At 38.2% G+C, this 24420-nt stretch overlaps 1 protein-coding gene across 1 annotated transcript in view; it reads right to left on the bottom strand.

Moving 5' to 3' along the window:
• The window catches only part of CPA6 (carboxypeptidase A6), an 80443-nt gene that overhangs the window by 45936 nt on the left and 10087 nt on the right, over positions 1–24420 (bottom strand). The window lies entirely within an intron of this gene.

Here is a 24420-nt window from a genome sequence, read left to right as displayed (position 1 = left end):
ACCCTTCAATGACCACCATCTGTCATGACCTATAGGATGCTGGAGACCACAGAAAAAGAGGGGATGATCATGTAACTAAAATATCAGCCATACTCAAGAAGGATAAAATAACTTTACATGGCCAATGTGAACTCTGGCATTTTCCTACATTTTGAGTTTTTAATTTGTACTATTGATATTCAGTGTGTCTTTTGCAAGAGATCTTGGAGGTCATGCATACCTTTATTTCTACAGTTCCATCCACTAGCCAGAATGCCTTTTAAACAATATATCTACAGTTTCTGTATTACCTGGGAAATTTAAAAGTAGAATTTCCCTAGACATTGAGAGGTTTGTCCCTCAAATATCTTCTGAGCTCTCCTACTTTGCTGAAGGCTCTGAGCCTGCTGAGAAGATATTTGGCCAATTAGAAACAGCACTGCTGAGTGTGCCCTACCTGGCTCACTGTTCTAGAAAGGCAGCCAAGCTGCTGCTTTCTCAGACACCAGGTCTTGCTTTTGGTGAACTGCAGCTACAACTCTGGTAGGACTCACCTTTGTGGCAAGAACCCTTAATGGCAAGCATTAATCCATAGGTAAGCATTAAATATTGCCAGTTCAGAAGAAAGCACTACTAATAAATTCTGAATTCTGATATGGCTTACCTGTTTCTGGAAATAATTTTCCTTTATCCCCTATTCCTTTTTAGTCTTTTCTCTACAGCCAACATTTGCTCCCCTTGGTTAGCCTCTGATCATTCTTTCTGTCTCAGCTCTCCAGTTTTGGTCTCACCCCTGCTAAGTTTTCCCTGTAGACAGGTTCCAAGCCTTCCAACTCCTTAATGGCATTAAAGGTTTTGGTCCAGTTAGATTCCAGGTTACTGCTGTAACATGACTGATGTACCCACAAGCATGAACCTCAGTCCATTCTCCTTGGCTGCTGTTGATCTTACTGGACAAATGGTTTATGCCTAAGAAAAAAGATTTTGGAAAGCTCTCTTCTTATAATTTGGCAGCCCCAAAGATTTAGGGGAAATTACTATGCTTCCAAGCCAAGTTCAACCTCTTGTATCAGAGCTTGCACAGAAAGGAATAAATCTCTTAGATTACTACAACTGCTGTATGTTTTAAAGAAAAATAGATGCTTTTAATTTATCATACATACAACAGTAATATTCTTTTCCATTTCCCACTTCTCTCTAAACACTAAATCGCTGTTAAGAAGAAAATAATAAAGAAGTAATAAAGAAGTAATGATTGCCCAAGAAGATGATGTAGCTAATAAAGATTCATCAGACATTTCTGGAAGGATTGGTACAACCAACATATAAAAACCAGATTTTAATGACATAAGTAGCTAAGCATGTGTTACACAGCTGTAATGGAATTTTGAAGGAACGGATATCACTTAGGTATGGTCTTGAATTAATGCACATCACTTTAAACTGTCTCAGATTAGCTCAGCAACTCTGTCATTTCCAGTGTGATGAAAAACCTGCCCTAGAGAGGGAAGTATTGGTGCTGTGACAGATTGATCACTTGACACATTGTTGGGGAATGCTTCAAGCTGTGCCTGAGTCTGCTGCTAGTGTGCTCATAGCAAGCAGTTCAGCAGTTTGGCATTGTAATTTTAGTATTTTATTAAAAGATGGTTCACCCATTATGGAAAAGCCCTTTCAATTTTTGTGTATGCAAGATGTGGGAATACACTGGATTCCTGGGAACTATCTGCTAACATCCACTGCTGTAGGCTGGCTAATCAGTGGATAATCATTATGCATTCTTCAACAAAGCACAGATAAGAAATCTAGCTTTACTTCAAATATTTACAGTCAAAACCCATAGTCCTAAGGTAATTTTTCATCTTTATAGTTTTTCTGGTTACATTTTACATTAAAGAAATCTAATTATTACCTTAAATCTTTGCAACACCCATTGAATTTAGAGTAGAAATTCAGCAACCTACCCAAAATTTAAAAGCCAACAAAATCTATCAGATCATGTACTAATGTAATGTGATTGATAAATGGCAGCTGCACCCCAAACACTCAGGGCCATCCCCTGGTGAGGTCCCCTGCCATCCTTTATGTTGAGCTGTTGAGGAGAAAGAAGCAAGTAATCATATATATATATATATATATATATATATCTGGGGAAAGTTTTGCTGCCTGCAGACATATGTCAGCAGTCTGCTGATTTATGCAGGTAAGGTTATTTTTCTAACCATGATGCCTCTAAATCTTTTTTTTTTTAAACCCTACTTTAAAAAGTTCCTAAACAAACAGCAAGATGGGATATGTTTTGTATAAATTAATGTAGAAATTTATATCCACTATGACAAACTTTCAATTTACCCCTAGCAATTAGGCTAATGGAATTTCCCTTCATCACCCCCCCTATATTCTTCAGGAACAGCAGGAGAAATGACACAGCTGCTTTTGAAACACAGAATATGCTACGTGGCCCTGGGAAGGCTGATACTCCCTGATGCCAACGAGGACTAAAACCTCTTGGTTTATTTCTTTGGCCTTTTCATTTACTTTTTCCCCATTTACTTCATAGTTTTGCTCATCTATGAACAGACCAGATGGATCCAAAGAAACTATTCTGCAGCACATCAACAACTTCTTTACTGATGGAATTAGCAGCTTTCTCTCATAAAACTTTCCTGATGAAGTCACATGGCATGAACTGCATTTATGTAAATTCCTCATTTCCTTCAGAAAAATCCTTCTTATTGTTTTATTCTCTTGACTAATATGAACCTTAATCAGATCTCAGCTCTCCCATGGAATTTAATAAAAGTATGTTTACAAAGGCTTTACAAGTATTTTAAACACAGTTTAAGAAGTGATATGCTATAAATCAAATACCTATAGAAAAAATAGGGGAAAAAAAATCCCCACTTACAGGCATCCATTCCTAATAGTAGAGGAGGGATTACAGTTCTTGAGAAAAGCTGCCATAGTTGCTGCACTTTAGAGGTTCATTAAGGCTGAATGACATATCTGAAAAGATCTACAATATGAAAACCTCTTGTCAACTCCCAATATGCCATCAGATATCTTTTATCATGAAAGATCAATTGCTTAATTCCCTTTTCTCCACTAAATTCTGATAGTCAAAAGGTTAAGAAATAATAGAACATTAATGCTTTTCTCTCTCTCCTTTACTGGGACTAAAAGTTTTAACTGTGACTCAATACTGTTACAAAATCAAGACAGACAAAAAAGGCTGGGTTTCTTCCTGAGATCTGGTGGGTACATCTGGAAAGGGAACTTCATAAAACTTTCTGAACCCTTCATTATGGTTTTCTATATTACAGCAGATGCTGATCCAAACAGAAGACAGCACCATTTGTATTGTCTAGATAGCAGTATTTTCTGCCTTTTAGCTATTAAGGCAGGAAAACTGATACCATTCCCAGTATAAGAAAGAGCCAGCTAATTTATAATTTTGAAGGAAAAATAGGTGCTTAGGTAATGTAGGCAGAAATGCTGAGGAGGCAAAGTATGTTATTGCATTATATTTATCAACATAGCACAGATGACTTCTTGGGAAGCTGAACTTACATGCTAATTCCCAGGCATGGAATATCTGAGTTTCATAGATGTTTTTCAGATGCAAGAAGGGTTTCTTTACCAAGCAGGAAACTTTACAGACTAAAGCAATGTTATATTACAAGCAGTCTTCCTCTGCACAGCTTCATTTCAGAGACATATGGTATGGAAATGTTAGCATCTGCAAAAATTTCAGTTTTCATCCCTACTAAGGAACAAAGCTTTTCCAATAAAAGCTGGCCTCTAATGTCTTATAAACACTGCCTATAGGGCCATCTAGCTTAAACACAAGAAGTAGGAACCAATTGCTTCAGTGCATGTCTCTGTCTCAGAAAAGAAAATGAACTGTGTATGGTAATGAATGTTCTCTTGCCTCATCAGGTGTCATCCAGTCATGTGCAAAAGAGGAGAGAAAGAGGGCAGTGATTCAGGGCAGAAAATAAAATAAAAAGTAACAAGACCAATGAACACTTAAACAAACAGACCAAATTAAGCAACCAGATGACAAGGGAGCTATTGTGCTAACTGTGCAGGATTAAGATCCAGGGGGGAGGCTGCAGTAATCTGTTTAATGTATACTCGCTCACATTAATTTCCTAAGAAACATTGTAATAACATATTTGCATGAAACAGCTGATGATCATTAAACTTGGATACAATTCTTCCAATGACATGTTATTTGAACTACTGCTACTTTTACAGAAAGGATCATCATCATTCTGAGAACATATTATTGAAAGGAGCTTCTGCTGTAGCTCCATCTACTCCTTTATTGCCATGGCTTATGGCAGTAAAGGGAGTTCTCTGTGCTTTGTAAGGAAGTGATGAGTAGAAGGTGATGCTGCCAGGCCTGGGATAGTCCTGGCATAGACCTGACAGGACCAGAATGTTTATCTGTCCATCTGGGTGCTCCTCTGCCCAAAGAGGAAAGCTTCCCCTTATCCTCCCTTTTCATCCTGCGGAGCCACGTTGAACTTGTCTGGTGGGGCCAGACAAGCTTGATTTAATGTTAGACTGTAGCAAACAATTACTCCTCAGCCAGTGTCCTGAACAGATCTGATTACATCAGCTCCATTTTATCCCTTTTCCTGCTCTTCATCCTCCCTTTCACCACACTTCTACCTTGCTTTCATTACCTCCTCTCAAATAAACAACTCATCCCTAATTACTTATATCCAACTGATCCCAGCTTTGCCATATTGGTACCCAAATCTGGTATTCCTAGGTAATCTCAGCTTCATGTGGTATCACTGATAGGATTACCCAGGTACTGTTGCACGAAAAAACATCCCCAGTACTCCCTTTAAACTACCTGTGAGATTCAACTTTTTACCAAATACCTCCTCCTTTACTTTCTGCAAGATCCAGCTGTACTTCATAGTGCTCTCTGAATTTTTTGTCTGCTTCTCACATTGTCATATTATCCATGTCTTGATCCCTTAGCTTAAGCTCAGGCCAGAGTCCAGCCCATGGCCTGCTCATTCCTGGAGCTGCCATCATTCTGGAAGCCCATACAGAAGCTCATTGCCTATTCTGAGCTTCAGAGTTGCTGCAGTTCATTCTAAGCCCTGTGTACATTTTGAGACAACTGCAGCAACTATTTCCAAATTAGGTATCTCAGGACTCTGTGCAGCAGATTTGCTCTTGGCCTCAGTGAAAGAAAGAACACCAAATCTGACAGAAGATTGTTAAAGAATTTAGATACCAGGAGCAGAAGGGTGGAGGGGGAAATGGCTCAGTGGTAGAGGACTGCATTAAACTTTTTAAACTCAGACTTCCTTTAAGACCTTGAACAAACAATCACAGGTCACTTCCAGTGAGGTTCAGTGCTGGCTTGGCAGAAGGTTCCCTAAGTGAGCTCCACAGGCTTTGAATGCACTGATGTGTAAAAACCACACACCCTGTGTTTGGTTAGAGACAGTGGATGGTGGATTGGTCTGTCTGCAGCAAGGCTCTGTGCTCTGGTGGCTGGGCTTGAGGCACAGGTCCCTGCCAAAGCCTGCACTCAGCCTGAACCTGAGACCAGGAGCACACCTGCCTGCACAGCCTGATGGACAGGCTGGGCTGAGAGCTGTGCTCAGCTGAGAGTGCAGCCATGCTTCAGCTCCCTGCCCCTATAAACAGGGATGATCTCATCCTTTAAACCTGTGGGAGCATGCAGACACAAATAAACTCATGGCTTTTAAGCTTCCTGATGGCCATGGTAATGGGAGCAAAGCAGGGACCAGCAAAAGAACTATGTACAGCTTTCACAGAACAAAATTCTGCAACTCTTCAAAAGTCTTGAAACTTCTGCATTTACTCCATAGCCTTCAATTATTTTGGAAAAAACCCATTTCTTTTTCAAATAATAGAATATTTTCCACATCTCTAATTTTTTCAATGTATTGATACGTATATGATAACAGCACAGAGGTGTCCATGCTGTTTTGGAGACAACTATGAAATTTTGAAATACGCTCAAAGGTTGGAAATAACCCCCACTTTTGGTCATTCAGGCAAGCTACAAACCTGGAAAAGATAAAGTATATTTTCAATGAAAGCAATCTTCGACAGTCTTTAATGAAAATTTTAAACTGGTGGTGTTCTCATAAAATTCCCTAAGTTTAGTATGCACTACCATGAATGAAACACAATAAAAATTGATTTACCGTATTTTTAAAAGTGTGTTTATATTAAAGATCCCATGTACCCAGAAGTAAGTAAAATAGCTGTTTTTCAGATACTAATAAATAGCTTACCACACAAAAATGTAATGTTTAAACAATTCCTTTTGAATGTTTGAAGTTCATAGAAAATCCTTAATTTATAGAACACAAACTATCTGGACCCCACTTTTTATAAGTTATGGTTTTACTTGACCATTACTTGCCACTGCTGTCAAATACCTGCACATTTCCAACTGTGTGACAACCACTGAATGGGGCATGTAATTTATCTGCCTTGATGACTTCTTTTCAAGGATCAGATAATACTTCTATCTTTTTAAAATAGAGAAGAAGAAATCTTATTTTCATAAGTCAGAGTCTTCACTTAAGTTTGTGTTTATTTTAAATTTGTTTTTTCTCCCCCTATACGTGGCCTATAGGTGACCTCTGTAGGTCTATAGGTGGCCCAGAAAAAAAAGCTTGCCAAATTTATGACATAATTTTCTTTAACAGTAAAGAGGAAGATCTTATGATCAGCAGGTCTTTTCTAATAGTACTGTTCTTCTCATTATAATACAGGTAATGCTTGTAATGCATTCAATCCAAATTTATTTCCATCATTGGAGAAATAATTTAACAGAGTAAGGGAATAATTTTGGTTGATCAAATATCTGGAGATCATTTCCTGGTTTTCAGCTTCTGAATAAGGACCAAAAGCAGTGTGCAAGCATTGTTACTCCTTTGAAAATTCTCATACAAGTCAATTTTATGGTCCTAACACACTGAAAATCACAGTCATCCTGTGGCTGAATACTACATTGCTGGCTTTTTCCTCCTTGATCATACCAAAGGATTTGCAGCAATAGGAAGAAATTCGTGTATGCATGATCTTAAACTTGAAATATTGCATTTCACCCTAGTTATTTTAATTCAGTCATTAAATCCATCAAGTTTTTCTAACATGTCTTGAACCTTTCTTGAATAAATAGCTTCAGAAAATAACTGGAAATAAAGAAAAAAATCATTATTTTTGTAAGTAATGATAATTCAAATCTTAGAGAATGAGGGTTAAAGGCATGTAGCAATTCCTGCTGTTGAATGGGAACAAGTTTGGAAGCATTTGGTTATTCCTGATAGGCAATCTCTTGAGCTTAATTTAAGACCTTGATCCTCAAGCCCTCACAACTGTACAAAGTCTTTCAGCAATAGGAGGAGGAAGCCTTTACTCATTACTGTACTTGGACCTGAAACACAAATAACTTGTAAGCATGTGTTTGTAAGTGTATAAAAAAGAGATCAGAGGAATTGCCTCATACATATTTTAAAAAGTAAATGTCAAGATGGTAAGCTTAGATTTAATTTAGGGCTTATCATTAGTGTTTTCTATGCATTTATTCATTTATGCAAGTTACTGCAAGAAAGATGAAAATATTTATGGAGTAAAAAAATGTTATGGTGTGAAATACTACTGCATGAGATGTCTGTAGCTTGCTAAGCTTCCTCAAACTATTCCATCATCAGTTATTGCCTAGTTTGCTTCCACATAATTATTATATATTTTAATTCATGAAAAATATACTTTTAGTGTCACTATTCAAATGAAGGACAAACAGGACAGGCCGCTCCACAATTTCGGAAAATGGCAGGGTCTGAATTTCCTGAAAAAAGTGAGGAAAATCCTGTAAGTAAATTCTCTTTTTTCTGGTATTACTGCAACAGGCTGGCATAATTCCATTTATTTCCATGGAATCTTGCTAGGCTAAGCAAGAGAAAAACAGCATGCTTTTTTTTTTCATTACAGGACGATTAGCTACTCCTGTGCTTCAGATAAGCATAATAGAGACCTGGGTGCTGAACTGTTCATCAATTTAGAATGCTACTTTAAAGAAAAAATTGTAAATCTGCAAGCACTATGCCCAGAAATAATTACACATGATTCTGACTGCTAAGTACTGCCACAACTGAGAGTCTCAGAGGGACCCCTCTTATTTTCCCCCCAGGGACTGAACAAGGTGACAGTGCTGACTGAGCTGCAATATTTTGTGTCCAGGTAGAGTGTCTCTGACAACAGGAATGGGGAGAGTCCCTCAGCCAAGGGACACCTTGCACACCTAGACTGAGGTCAAATGGTATTTGCAAATTTCTCTTCAAGCAGTCTGTACTGCAGAGTGTCTTCCCAGGAGAAATTATACTTCAGGAAAGGAAGAGATTAAATATATATAAAGCAGAGATGTCTGGCAGAGTCTTTGAATTAAAAATGCTGGATGGTTGGTCTCCATAACACCTGGTCCATTATGTCATTTCTGCTTTCTACCATCTGCCTTGAATAAAGAAACCAATGAGACAAACCAAGCAGTTTGCAAAAGTGCAAAGGTACAGCTGCCCCTGGGGGTATTTCCCAGTTTAATGCACAGCACTGTGTCCAACCATCCTTCCCTGGGAAAGGATGCAAGGTGCACTGCTGGGCAGAGTCTGTGTGTGCCCTGGAAGCAACCTACACTGTTGGGTAGCAAATACAAACAAATGTACTTTGCTTTTTGCACTGTCAGCTGCTGTACAGTAACTTGTTTTGAACAAACTGGAGGTGTTTTTGGATGCTTAGTTATGCAATGGGCTTTCTTTAAATCAACTTTCAAATTTCTTTTGATAAATCTGAAAATAAAACTGTTTAATTACATTTTCAGTGAACATGGAAATCAAATGTGTGAAGCAGAAGGAGAGAGAAATAATTTCCATGAAAAATTTTTTGTTTCACTTTAAAGAATTATACACTGAAAAGTGCAGCTACAATTCTACACCACATATACTTCAAACTACAGTGTATTTACTGACCCACCTTTCCTTACAGATATCAATCCAATTTCCTTTTAAGTATAAACTAATTAAGTGTGCATGTGCCTGCAATAAGAAGTGTTATTTTACTAAGTATAACAGATTTTTAATGTTCACATTTTTATAATTTTCAGATAAAGGCCAGTTGGTTTTATTTTTTTTTTTTTTTTAATATGAGAGTGCAAAACAGCCCTTTGGACCTGGATGTAGTACTACAAAGAGAAAGCTTATGATGACTCACAGAATGTTCTCTCCTAAGGACCACTTTTCCATGGTGATGAATTTATAGAAAGGTTTAGAAACCTTCCATGGTGGGACAATTTTAGCACACAAAAAGAAAACACTTAACCAGCTGCTCCAAGCAGCTTTACAGATGCTATTTATAATCTTTTTGCTTATAGATACATTTAAGCTGTTTCCAGGCTCTGTAAATTTTTTTTTTAGCTTTTTTTTTTTTTTTTTTTTTTTTGAAATGCAGAAGTTACATCCATTTGTTTCTCATACCTTATGAGTTACTTGGTAATCTGCCCAAAGGGAGGAACCAGCCCCTCTGGAGAGCCCATGCTGCCAGTCTGGGTGTGTGCTCCCAGCCCTCACTGGCACACTCTCTGCTCAGAGACCAGCAGCTCTTCAGATGATTGCTTGCAGCACTTCTATCAATATTATGTCAAAAGCATAGATAAGATAGATGAGAATAAAGACAGAAAATATATGTGGAATCACATCTAGGACCTGCATGTGAATACACAAGTCACCTTACACGTCACTAAAATTAACAGTACACTAATTGCCTGCAAGATCTGAACATGGGGAGTAATTTGTATATATTAGGAGACTGAAAAAAAAAACCAGCCAAAAAGTGTTTGATGTGATCACCATAATTATCTTCTGCATTACTGATTTTAAAGGCTGAGAACATCAGCACAATAGGTATTTAGAAGTGCCTTTGCTTTGATAATCCCCATCTTGAACACACTGGATTTTGTTTAGTCATTTTTTAAGGAAGTGAGAAAGTGGAAGGTTTGTTGTTGGGGTTTTTTCTATTATTTTAAAAGTGAAGTGGCTTTATGTATTATCAGGGGCCTCTCAGATACACCCATGGTCAGCTGGGGTGTAAAAGCCAGCCAGACTCAGTTTGCTGGCCATGGGGCTCTCTTTATAAAGGCTGTGCCTTTGCATTTGTCTAGCCCATCAGGATATTACAGTTTATCCTTCTGCATTTTTATAGCCATAAATTTGTGTTCCAACCTGGCACAAGGTTTCTCAGGGGCAGCTTAAGGACAGCCTTAATCCCTAATGATGTTGTAATACATTCATCACAGCTCTTGCACTCACTCAGCAGCACACCTTGATAAAAAAGATGTCAGGATATGACATTTAAACATGTTTATACTAGATGGCAAGTTTACAGTCTCACTTCACAGCAAGGAACGGATGGGGAGAAATAGTGGAACACATCCACACAAACAAACAAGATAGCTGTGCATAATTTGATGGATCTGAATCTTTGAACTTAGTCATGATATGCATATACACAATCTGACTCTCCTTTGACCTGGATTTTCTAAAACAAATTCTTTAACTCTTGTTCCTCAAACCAGTCCTGGGTATCTTACTGACCTGCTATCTTATAATTGAAAAATGATACCTTTAGTACTGAAGAAAACAAAAGCACACCACATGCAGAGTATTATTTGAAAACCAAAATCAAACTGAAGGCTTGGGGAGGGATATAAATATTTCATGCCAATGAAATTATTTATTCTCTGAAGACGGCTCCTGTAACACAGCTGCACCAGCCATTAAGGCAATTATATTTCCCCATTTTTGAGAAATAATTTTTTTCCACTAGATTAAAGCTGTGTCAGTTCTCTACAAAATCACTTCTGACTTCAGGGATACGGGAGAGATATGTTGAGTAAATCTGGAAGTGAAAGCTTGGGATTTACTCCTTTATTGTGGTAATAGTTACTTGTGTGAGACAACTTGGAATTCTACAGAAACTTCTGTGCCTCTTAGTTTGCTAATACCCTGACCTCGCAGCATGCCACAGTAAGAATTCTCTAAGCAAAAAAGCAGAAATTCTGCTTTTGGTGAAGAGAATAACTTTTAGTTTAACTGCACCTATCGAACATCACAATTTCAACACAATTGGAAAGGAGGCCAATTCCACAGGTCTTCCCTGAGCAGTGCTGTAACCCTCCCACACCTTCTAGCAGGGTGCTGTGAATAGACAGAATGATTTTGTTGTATCATGGCAGTGGACACATGGGAAATGATGTTTGTAGGCTTGCAAGGAAACATTGCCCCTTCTACCAACACGAGCTCATTAATAGACCAGGCACAAAACCAAATTCTGAACTGCTGAGAGGGAGCACTTTGTAAAAATAATGACCACACGTGTCTTGGCAAAGCACATTGTGAGTAGCTGTCTTCTAGCAGTGCTTGCATCACCTGTGTCACAGGCACAGGTCTGTTCCATGTCATGCCAGGCCACCTGAGCTGACACTGCCCGTGGTCAGAGATGGGCATCTCAAGACTATTCAAATGGATAAAGACACAAATCACCTTCTACAGGTCCTCTCTTCATCATCTACACAGTGAAATATTTCTGTAAGGACCAACACAGTATACAGCATAATGCAGTTAAGCTATTTTACATCCTATATATAAAAAATATATTTTTTATTTTATTCTATATAAAATTATTTATATTTTATATTAATACATTATATATATTAGAGTATTAGAGCTCTCTGTTTTCTTGCCAGCTTCTTCTTTTTTCCCCCAAACTTGCTGTTCTCTGATTCCAGGGCTATGACTGCTTTGAGCACTTTATTTTGAGCTTTGCACACTAACCTAACCACTCTGCACATTCTGATGCTTCCTTGAACCAGCTGAGAATTACTTTTATTCCTGTTTCTCATTAACAGAAGATAAATGTATATTTTTAAAATAAGGGTGACAAATAGGGATTAACAGGCAATGAATAAATTAACAGGTCTCAGTGAGGTTATTTATGTAACTAGAGAGAGGTAAAATACTTCACTGAGGAATAAATGCTGTCCATAAATTATAGCCGTGTTGAGAGGCTGATATTTAACTTCAAGGCAATGTGTGTTTATGACTGGAAGGAGAAAGATTTATATTAATTATTTAAATAATGAACTGTCTTAAAATACCTTTCAAAAGCACTTAGTGTTATTTTCTCTTTTTGTTGGTGTTAATATGCATTGTTTTATTCAAGTCAATGGAGTTATGCTTGCTTGCATAAGCTGGTCATGAATTTTCCTATCTGCTGACATTTGTGATCTGCAGATGTTGGGGCAAAATGTTCATTGCAGGATGTTTATTGCCCTGAAATCCAAAGATCATTATTGGTATTTGTTTAAAATATACCTACCTTGCATGGGCACATGGGCAAATAAATCTTTCTGCAGTACAACACAACAACAGCAACATTTTCAATGCTGATGGCTTTCCTCTTTTTTCTTCTATTTAAAAATATCCTGATTGATCCTAATACCCAGCAAAGCTGCCAATGCCAAAGTTCTCCCCTTTATGCCAGAAGGCTTGCTGAGCTGGAGCACTTTGCAGTAAAAGTCTACACCTGAAACACAGCTTGACAACGACGACAATGTGGATGAGTGTGAAATTATGTGACATTTTGAAAACTTTCCCATTCTGCACAGAGAGAAAAGTAAAACTTTTCTGTTCAGAACTAGATGATCCTTAAGGTCCCTTTCAATGCAAACCACCCAGTGGTAAATCCAACAGGAGTCAGTAGCCCAAATTAGCATGGGGATAACTCAGGCAGCATGTGAAATTTCCTGTCTGGGCTAATTGGAAAAGTTAAGGGAGTTTGCTGCATCACCTGAACATCCTTAATACACTGTCTTTTAAGGATTCTCTTTTGTTTTCACAGTTGTGTTTTGCTTTGAAACTTCTCTTCCTCTGTGGCAGAAAGGGGCTCTAGAATTGGAATCAACCTAAGGTTGATCTGCATGAAAAGAATTATGGTCTTCTGATTTCTCATAAAAGAGGCTGTAGCAAGATCAGTGATGGTTAGCAATTATTAGGTTATACTCTGAATGCTGGAATAATCCAAATTTGTAGCCCATTCCTAGCAGATTCATAACATGCCCTTAACATGGCAATTATGTATTTTTTGTAGTCAGTTAATACAGGCATAAACTGCTTGTAGTGAGAGCTGCAATTAAAGCTGCTCAGGTCTGCCTGTTTGTTGGAGAAAAACAAGTTCACATTCAGACCTCATCATTCATATTCAGCTCATCTATCACATTTAGCATTTTGATTTTGTGAAAGTGGTGTAAGTTAAGCTAGTCTTTTCTAAATCTTTGCCAGCTGTACAGGAAAATAAATTACATAGGTGTGCTAGATCATATGCTTTTAATAATTTTTTACAGGAGCAGCAGAGATGGTGTTAATAAATCTTATTAATATTGTAATTACAGACAATGTAAATATAAAATAAATATTAATGAAATACTTTTTTAGTAATAGATTTCCAAACTTTTAAATACTACTCAACTGGGAAACAGCACTGTAAAAGTCAACAATGCATCTAAGTAGCAGGTTAAAAAATTCACACCAAAATAATGCCAACTAGAAGCTTGAGTAAGGCAGTTCCAACACAACAAGGAACCACTGAACAATGTGAAAGAAAAAGGAGAAAACCAGTGCATTTTTTGCTTGTTTTTCTAAACAGGAAACACTGAGGTAGCATTTTAGCTCAAGGACTACAGTTTTGAACAGTAAGAAACACATAATACAAATGAGTACAAAATGAACAGCAGTGGCCAGTGGTGCTGTATGAAGGGCTGTGCTGCAGGAGCCTCAGATATCTGCAATAATCCCACTTTCCCTGAACAGACACAGTGTGCTGCCTCCAGCAACTGCTTCTGTTGTGATGCCTAGAGCAAGACAATTTTCCCTTTGCCTTTGCTTCATGCCTCAAGCACTTTAAATTCCTTAAATACCTCTTGATGTGCTTCCAGAAAGCATATGCAATATGAAATTGCTTTGAGATTCTCTGAATATTAATATGGGTCAAGAGGTGGTTATCTTCATCAAAGCATCTTTATCAGAGCATTTCTATTTTCTCACCCAGAGTTAGCTGGACATACCTGAGGTAGGTGACAGGCAGCTGAATCCTTGGCTGGACAGTGTCACCTGCACAAGGAAGTGCAGCATGGTGCTGAAACATTTTAAATTGTTCTCTCTAACTCTGTTCATGTTTTCCCAGTAAACCAAAAATCCAAGGTAGTGTGGAGATGAACATGGTGTGGTGTGTAAGGGGATGTTTTTCCCTCTGCCCTTGAGCAAGAAGCTGACAGCTGTGCTGTTTACTACAAGGGAAGCTGCCTCTTAAATCTTCAGCCCAATCTGAGAAACCTCTCCAGGGCTGCTGGGACTTGCCCTAAATTTCTTAAACCCACCCATGGTAATATGACTCCATGTATATTAATTTCATAAGTGAAAGCCTGGTATTAACCACTCCTGTTATAGGAGAATTTGTATTTCTTGTTATTGATGTCTTGGTTCCCATAAAGGAGGGGCTCAAAAGACACCTTTGCAAATTAATCAGTCAGCTGATTCCTAATATCTGAGGACAGAAATTGAAGTTTAAGTGATCTGGATATTTACTGACATAACAGCATTCAGCACAGAGGTCCCAACATACACATGGTGTAAGGCAATGCTTTAAAGTAACTGCATTTGTTCTACAGTTATTGTGTAGAGTCACAAAGCAAAGAAGAGGAAAACTTTTGCTAGTTTAAATATGTTCCTGGTACAGAGCAGGTAATGACTTCATTTTCAGGCAATACAAATCTGATTACAACATGAAAGCATTCTTCTGAATAGGGAGCCAATGGCTCAGTAAAACTATTAAAAAATGCACAAAGAAAGGAATCATGAACTGGTCTGGATGGAACTACTCCCTGTTATACCAAAAAACTACAAAAACAAGACATCACAAATACAGCAGCTCCATATTCTCTTCCAAGACACCTCAGAGATCTCAATATCTCCTAATCTCACTGATAAAGATACCAGTGGTAAGTGATGGAGATTAGAAAGAAATATCTTAGCTGCAGACATGCAGTTTAACAGCTGCAGTATTTCAGACACCTTATTCTTTAGGTGCCAGTGTTGGGAGAGGGATAGAAGCTACATAAAGCTGCATAAACCTTTTAATTCAGATCAGAAATGCACCTCTGAAGTGAACCTGACTGTCCCTTTCCACACACATGTGACACAGCCTCTGAGTTTGTAACACATTGAACAGGTCTGAGGGTGCATGAACTTGATTGAACATAAACTGAGGGATGCTCCCCAAACACAAATCAGCTTTTAGCTGATGAGATGGGATGAGATCAGCCAGCCCAAAGCAAAACCCAACCAGATCCATAGAATGAAGAGAATGTCTGGTCCCCAGCACCTGCTGGTCCAGTCTCATCAGAATGTTGCACAGCACTACCTGCTCACACAGAACCTGAAAGGGTGGTGATTTTTTTGACTCAAAAACCAAGATTTGTAAGTGCACCTCTGCTTAGATTTAAAATTGAATCAAAAGTACTTTAAATTTACCATAGGAAGGGTAACTCCTGGAGGGTCATTTCTCCTGCAGAACACCATGTGTTTGAGAGGGTGGATGTATATCTTACACCACTGCCTGTGGAAAACCTTTCTCCCCACTCAAATCCATGTCATTAACACATGAGCTACAAGTCTTCTGGACAGAGAAATTTCACCCTCAAACTTTTGTCATTATTGAGGTAAATTCTAATACTCATGAAATTTATTTATTCCCAGATAAACAGTAAGAAGAATGTTAATCTATTTAGCTTCCAGGAAAAAAATAATATATTTTAAATACTTCGGCTGCCTTTTTTTTTTTTTTTTTTTTTTTTTTTTTTTTTTTTTTTTTTTTTTTTTATCAGCACAAGCATGAAAAAAGCCTCACAGAAATTTCTATTCTGTCAAAGGCCAATTTAATCAAAAAACACGCAGAGTAGCTTTTGTTTTTACCAGCTCTACTTGACACATGTTTTCTGCCTACAAGGGCACTATGTTACACAAGTGTTGATATCTGAATGCTATCAAAGTCAATACACATTTAAATGTGTAAAACAATCTTTCTCACTCCACATTAGACTCTTATGTGAAATATTACAGTTTTAAGCAAGAGTCAATGAAACCAAAGCACTGTTCTTCAAAACCTCTCCATAAAATATTTTAAAAATTCATTTATACATGTACATTGCTTTCTAAAGGTCCTTTGCAAACCCATAAATCCCCTGTTCTTGCAGATTTTAGAACTTCATGCCATTAACCTTACTTTAAAAATTAATTGATGTAAAAGTTTAACTACTAATTCTGATGTTTCTAGCTTCTTTTGTCTCTTCAGTATTCATGTTTAGCTATTTCAGAGTAACATACAAATGTCAGCCTTAAATTAGGGAGCATTCTATCTGAGCCAATAGTGATGCATTTTACTGAGTGATTTGATAGATTTTAGGGGCTCATCTTCCTGCTCTGAGGTTTGCATTTCACATTTATTCTGCAGGTCAACTGCCAAGAGAATGAACTGTGTAACAAAGAGACTATCAGACAAAGTGAACAGATGCCTAATTCCCTGGGTAGATGAGTATTTTGGGTGCTGTTTGCCAACAGGAAGCCTGTTAATCTGTAGAGTTTGATACAGCTGCCACAGCAAAGTGGCATCCTGGTGCTATGTTGTTACTGATGTAAATGACCATGCTACCACACATGACCAGATAAATACAGTATAATACAGAAATACACCAGATCCATGGCTGGCTTAGGGAGCAGAGCAGGGTGGCTGCTAATTGGCCATTTCTTATCACTTTGGATGTGAAAGTGAAGAGATTCCTGATTCTATAATTCTCCTTAATGCTCACACTTAATGAGCAACACCTAAAGTTTGCCTTTGGGAATACTCTGAAGAGCAGTGTAGCTGCTGAATTCCCTTGTTGTGTTACTATTCATAGTGAAAAAAAGAGAAGGAGCAGAACTCTTTTATTTATGCTCTCTGATACCAATGTCATAAGTGAAACTATTTTATTGATTTTCAAATTAGTTACCAGCATACTTAGTAATATCACACTACAATGGCTTTTTATATTTGATTATGAAAGATTGATAATCCATTCTGTGGCGCATTGCTGGTCTGAGGTTTGATGGCAGTAGCAATTTCTAAATAAGCACTAAATTGGAGGAGAAGTGGGAGCACCATTATCACAAGAACGGGGAGTGCAGTGAAGAAGATGGACAGTGAGGGGAAAAGCTGCTTGGAAGACATTTGTATGCTCAGACCATTGATGGCATGGTCTGAGCAGAAAAAAGAAGAAATTCTTAAGATTACACAAGTATAACTGACTCCATACCTGCAGAAGTATGTTAGATACAGACTAAAGTGTCAGATGTAGGGGCAAGCGTACTGGGATGCTGTAACCAATCCAGAAATGGAACAGACTAAGAGTGAACTATTTAAATTCCTCTACTTCCTATATCACCTAATTTGGAAACTGCTGATACTGCTCTTAAGCAATTTTTTGTTTTATTAGGGCTCAACATCCAGGAGATAATCAAGACTCTTTTTTCCCTAGCAGCTGATTCCATCTACTTCTAGAAGCAGTAAGGTGCTTCTCTGCAGAACACATTCAATCAAGATATACAAAATGGGCCCATTTACAATCTATGGTGACATACCCATTTGATTCTAGATTCATTTTTGTAACTGACAAATACAGTTTACAGCTAACTTGCTCTAGTACTAGATTTTTGGAAATAGGGCCTTAGTTTAGAAAAGAAAGCAATTGAGAAGTTTCTGACCAGTCAATGGATGCATCAGGAGTCTTGTAGAGATGGAAATCTTTTAATTGCTGCTTTTGGAATGTCTTTGAGTGTAGAATTGTTGGTGATGCACAATTACAATCCTTGTAGTACTGTATATTTGTCCCAGTCCTGATCAGAAATGCATATTCAGAGGCTTGGAAGAGCAAAGCCATAAGCCCTAAGCACGAGGACTGAGTGTGAAGGTTTCCTGCATGGAGATCATCTGAAGAGAGAGAAGGGAGGGGAATAAACCTAGATATTAGATGTTAAAGCTGCTGCAACCAGGAACACATGGCTGTCCAGACAGCCCATTGCCAGATAAAGCATGTGGCAAACTCAAAGGCTCAATTTAAAGCTGGCAATATAAATATAAAGTCTGTTTAGGCTGCTAAAGAACCAGATGTGTCATGCCTGGAAGACTCTCTTTCCTTCACTGACTCTTTGCTTATGGGTCCTGTGATTGATATGCCAAAAGTATATGCCATAAAACATTTACAATTTAATGGGAAATATTGTGATCACCAACATACTTAAATTTTTTTTTTTTTTTAATTTCTTTTTTTATTTTTTAACAAAAGGTTGAAGGTACTTCTTGTCAATTTAAAACATACAGAAAGTGACCCTTTAAATAGTTTATCTTGCTATTTCTAGTGCTTTGGATTTAGCTGGGCTCAAAATCTGTTACCAATATGACTTAAATTATGGAGAAATGTTTGTAAAATGGAGTACAGAGTGTCTTATTTCATTTAATAAACTCAGTTTACAGCTAAATAATACAAATATTTGTGTAGAAATGTGGAATGAGGCTGGGAAATTCTCATCAAAACATGAATTAAGATGAATGAACATGCATTATGGTTTCATTCACTTTGGAGAATTTAGTAACTTCTGGAGAAAACATTTTGTTTACTATCATCTGTTCAACATATGAATTTTCTTAGCCAATACTGCCCAGAATTATGCAGGTTCCTGAATCAATGTCTGTGTTTTCCCCCAGAAATTCAATAGGTAAATTTAAAAAATCAGAAAATCAGATGGCAGTGTTATTTATTTGATCTAAAGGGACAACAAAGCTGTAAGCTTGAAGGAAAGGAATGACTTGAAAAATATTCTTTAAGCATAGGAATAAGGCAGTAGGGCTTGGGAATCCCTTATACTACCAAGAAAAGAAATATAATCTACTTTCAGGGAGCACTGCTAAACAAAAAAGCCAGAGCTTATTAAATGGTTATTAAATAGTAAGTTTTTTACTTCCACAGAGATAAAAAAAGGCTTAATGCTCTGAAACTTGTGAAAATTTCACCTATTTTCCTGGTAATAACCTTTTTCTCAAATTAAGGAGCATTCATGTTTGGCTGGATTCTGATTTTGTTGTTGTAATTCCATCAAAACCTCCCTGCAGTACCTTGGCTGCTCTCCCAAAACTCTTGACTGGCACAGCAGTGACTCTGTTTTCAAAGTTCAAGGTGTGGCTACAACTGAGTCATGGCTGGGGATAGTCACTGAACAGTCACTGAATGTGACATGATGCTTTTGGCTCTTCTGCTGGAAGAAGGCAGGGTGGTGAGGGGGCTGCTAGGAAATACTCAGGGCACTGACAGCACACAGCAAGCTCCATTAGTGCCACTCTCTGTGCTGGAGCTTATGGCATCTGTGGTAATAAGCACATGTTTTATGCATTGTTACAACAACTTACAGTTGATTTTTTGAAACATGCTATTACATTTGTTTACTACTTTGTTGTTAAAAAGCATTACCACACTGATTATTTGTTTAACATCAATCTGGAACCTAATTTGCTAAACTATGACAAACCACGAATGCAGAGATCTCCTTTAAGTGTTGTGCCTTTGTCACTGAAATACCAAACTTGCCATTTGAGGTTTTATGCCATTCATTTTGTTTAGACAATTCACTGGTGTGCTCTTAGAATAAACCACTCCATGCTGCAGAAGTTGGATTGATGAAACATGGTGTAAATATGTTCTGCCTAAGAGGAGACAGACAGCAAATGCCTAGGGCATTCTGTAATTGTCCTGGGAACACAGTTTCTAAATCATCTCAGATTTATTACTGCAATTTTCATTACATACCTGCTACAGTAAACGTTACTCAAGGTTTTATAGTTTTCATCTGAAAAAGACATTGTTTAGTCTACCTGACTGCATGACATCATGCTGCTCATACTTTTTGAAAGACAGTTACCTTCGTGTGCATTGCTTTGGCTTACCAGGTTTGGAGGTACCATGGATAATGATGCACAGATTTGTGCAAAGGTACAAAAACATACTTGTAACCTCTAGTGAGAAGGGGCATTGCTATCAACTTCATCCATGATGTGTTACACTGACTGAAATGACCATGAGACAATGACAATGACAATGACAATGACAATGTGTCCCAGAGCTATTGTTTATGACCTCTTGCTCACTCCTTTTTTCTGATCCCTATTTCCAACTCTCACACAGAGGAAACTAATAAACCCAAGCAAATGCACCAACAAAATCCAGAGGGATCCTGCAGAACAGGACACCAAGTTCAGAGGGTGTCAGTGGAGTCTTGCACTCAGGTATTAGTTATTTCCCAGCATTGCTCACATCTAGTCAACATATTGCAAAACAGAGCTTTATCTGTTTGTTGATACTCAATGAAAATGTCTGAAGCATGATTTAAGATCTCTCTTGATAAAATAACTCACAAAAATTAATGAAATGCTCAAGAGAGCTGCTAGCTCCTTAAACAAATCATCCCATCAGCATTTCCTACCTTCTGTCCAAATGAAACCAAATCCCTAAATTGGAAACATTCATAGCAATGAAAAATTGTTGAGCTGATTCTCACCTGGATAAGACAGCTATTTATCACACTGTCTGAGCCCACTGTCCAAAAGACCTGTTTTAGAGCTGAAGCTGCCTTTGCCTGATTACACTGCAGTCACACAAGAGCAAAGATCTGGAATCATGTGCTGAGCCAGCAGGCAGTAAAATGCCCCAGTCCCCACCCAGAAGGGTTCTGCAGGCATTTATGAGCAGAGATGAGGACAGTGAAGTAGAAGAGGGGTGAGAACTGAGAGGCAGGTATGAGGAAAAGGAGCAGGTTTTTACACAGCAGGCTGTAATCTCAGCTCAGCACCTGCACAGCCAGCAAAAGGAAAGGTTCTTTGAAAAAGACAGCTGAGAAACTATGTACATAGGCTTCTGTGGGAGAACTTTTGATGCCAAATGCTATTTCCATCAGGGAGCTGCTGCTTGCCAAGATATGTCCCCCAAGCAGCATTTTCACTAACAACCTCCTGCTGCTGCTGCAGCACCCAGGGTTTGTACGAGACAGAGCTTCTCTGTGCTTAGTCCCATCTGAGGGTGAAATGCTGAGCTAGGGAAGGTTGGTTGGTCTATTTGATTTTGCTGAGCCTTTGGCAGGTAAATAGGATGTATCTCAATTTGACTGAAATGGCCTCAAAGAGTGAGATGAAATTTCAGAAGAAAAAACATGTAATGTTTTATTGTTTTATGCCATCTTGAATTCACTAATTATGAATCCTGTGATCAAGATTAAACGTCTGCTTTGCTCTACATTTTCTCCTAGAAAAGAACAGATACTTTGAGGAGATTTATCAAAAATGCAAACAAAATGGGTTCTTTTTAAATTAGCAGTGACAGTACATGTCCACTAAACACTAAATTCAGAACCCAGATGGAGAGTTGTGTTTATTTTTGATTTTATTTTTTAAAACCCAGCTAATGTCACATTCTCTGCTTTTTATACACTTTAAATTTAAATTGTATTTTCTACATTGTACACTGGGATAAATTCATAGGGTAAATTCATTTCCATTCTCAATTATTGCAGTCTTTAAAGCTGCAATGGGCAAAATATTTGCATTTTGAGCTACACTTGATATGTTATGTCAATTAATGCCAGACAAATGTAAAGCTTTAAAAAACCCTTAAATTGTTGGCTGTATATTTCTGCAGCTTCTTTCTCATTGTTCTTTTTTGTGACCAGCAATCATTACATCAAGTTTTATGGAAAATGGAGTTGGCATGCTCCATGGCCAAGAACAAGCTGCCAAACACTTATATTATGCAAAAAGCAGCACAATATATGAGGTGATACTTTGTGTTTATGTTGGAATTTTGGTTTTTTTTCTGTCTCAAATGAAAAATATATCTTTTTGTAGTGCTTCCATTTTTTCATTTGTAAAATAGACAGGACCTAAGCCATACGTCAGGATAACAGAGGCCCCTCTGGCTGCCAAGCTCAACCAAGAGGCAACATTTCCTTCAGTTAATCCTTATCATAACATAAGGCAACACTTACTTCTCTCTTCATAAACTGTAATTTAAAACTCTCCCTTCCTTGTTTGGCTTGAGTAACAATTAAGCTCAAAACAACAAAATCCCACACGCAACAGGGACACAAGTTTTGGGTGCAGTGAAGAGGGTTTGGTGTTCCTGTTTTATGAGCAAGACGTCACTGCTAAAAGCAAGCATCTGTGTGTTCCTCACAGACAGCAGATCCCAGCAGCTCTGAGATTACTTCATTGTACAGCATCTGCTGTTTTATAGCCATGCAGCTTAGAAATAAACACTCTCTCTGCAATTTTATAACTTTAGAAATACTACCTTAAATTCACCCATTTATTTAGCTTGTAAGAAGCAAAGTTCTTCATACAACTACTTTAAAAATTTCTCCTTTGTTTACTTGAAATGTGTGGTTTTTTCTCCTGAAAAAAAGTAATATTTTCCACTGAGCCAGTGGGACTTTTGTTACTACATCCACCCTTATAATTATTTTTTCCATTGGGTGCTGTAAAACTCATCCTCCCAATAGGATCCCTACATTTCCCTTCTGCATAAAGTTTTTTTTGTGCATTCTAATTATTTTATATTTTAGCAGAATTATTATTTTGCACTTTTATTGGCCAGCTATTAACTACTCTAACAAGATAACTGAAATCTGGTATATCCATTACTGGTGGAATAAACACTTAAAATGTACATCTCTTCCCTCAGCTAATGCCACTTCACAGTAAATACACCTGAATATTAGTAACCTCTTTCCTCAGATGCAGTTTTCACAGACTTGTGCCCTTTAACCAGCCAGGAGAAGGCTCTTCCTCTCCTGCCTGCTCCTTTTTTCCTGATCTAACTCTGCAGGCTGCAGTGGCGTGACTTGCTGCAGGCTGTGACCAAATGCCTTCTGATTCACAGACCACCCCGAGTGCAGTTGTCACACATAAAAGCTCACATGTATTTTTTCAATAGAGATAATGGTCACTGGATTAAAGGCAAACAATGCAGAAAGATCAGATTTCACAGAGCACAGTGTGCATCCCTCATTCTCTGCTGTTCAGTACCCTAAACTGTTTCATGGCACTGTCTCGCTGTCTGCAAATGGTTAGGACTGATCTCATCTGACAAGGTCAAATCTGTGGGTTTTGCCCTCACTCTTGCTGCAGAAGCAAAAAGATTTTCCTGGTCCATGGAGCCCTAAGAACTAAGAATAGAGGGAGTGGATGCTAGCAGGGACACTGATGGTCTTGTAGCCTCCAGGTCTGTGACACCTCTTAACTTGCTTCTGAACTGCAAAAGCACCTGAACTCTGGGCACCTACTTTCTAATTTGACAGAGAGTTTTTGGCAGGTAAAGCTAGATGTAAGGCCTTGAAAGGTATAACTACTTCATGTGGCCAACAAGATATGTTGCAAACAGGAGGAAAGGCTGAAGACCCTGAGTCCTCCCTCACCCAGTCTGAGCCTGCAATAGCCACATTTGTGTCTCTGTGCTGGCCCAGAACCACCTGGCAAGAGCAGCTCAGCAACTTTGTCGTGGGTCTGGCTGTCCACAGATGTGGTTGAATCACCATTCTCAACCATTCCTGGGGGTCTTTGAGGAAGCTATGGATGTGGTGCTTAGGAACAGTAGTGGACTCTGCTGTGTTGGACTCGGCTGTAGTTGGACTCAGCCATCTTCAAGGTCTTTCATAAATGGAACAATTTTATGGTTCTATGATTCTATGACCAGATGATGTCCCTTTGCCTGGGGCCTCTGAGAGATATGATACACCCAATGTGCTCAGACACTGCACAGCCCATGGCAAGCAGACAGGGCTCCTCCCAAGACTCTGTTCCTGTGCTTTCTGCCCCTCACAGCAGCTTCAGAAGGGGAATCACCACGCTCTCTCAGGAAAACTTAGTGTTGAACAGAAAAAACCCTTGCAGTAGTGACCAAAACCTGCATAATTAAATATTTCACTGCAGTTTATATCATAGGCTAGGTCTTGGAAAATACATCAGTAATTATTTTTATACTGCTGGATAGTGAATACAAAAGATTTTATCCTTTAAACACAAATGCTTTGATTTCCTCTAAAGCCTTTTTTTTGGCCATATCAAAACATGACTACCTGTTTGACTGTTTCTAAACTAAGAGAGCTGCTTCTGGTAAGAGCAAAATAAAATAATCTCAGCTGAACAAAATGAAGGTGAAACAATTTGATTTTTCACAAGGAAAAGCAA

The sequence above is a fragment of the Oenanthe melanoleuca genome, chromosome 2 (genome assembly GCF_029582105.1).
Source record: "Oenanthe melanoleuca isolate GR-GAL-2019-014 chromosome 2, OMel1.0, whole genome shotgun sequence".
Taxonomy (NCBI): Eukaryota; Metazoa; Chordata; class Aves; order Passeriformes; family Muscicapidae; genus Oenanthe; species Oenanthe melanoleuca.
The sequence above is the reverse complement of the archived record's forward strand: the minus strand, read 5'-3'. Positions and strand labels throughout refer to the sequence as shown.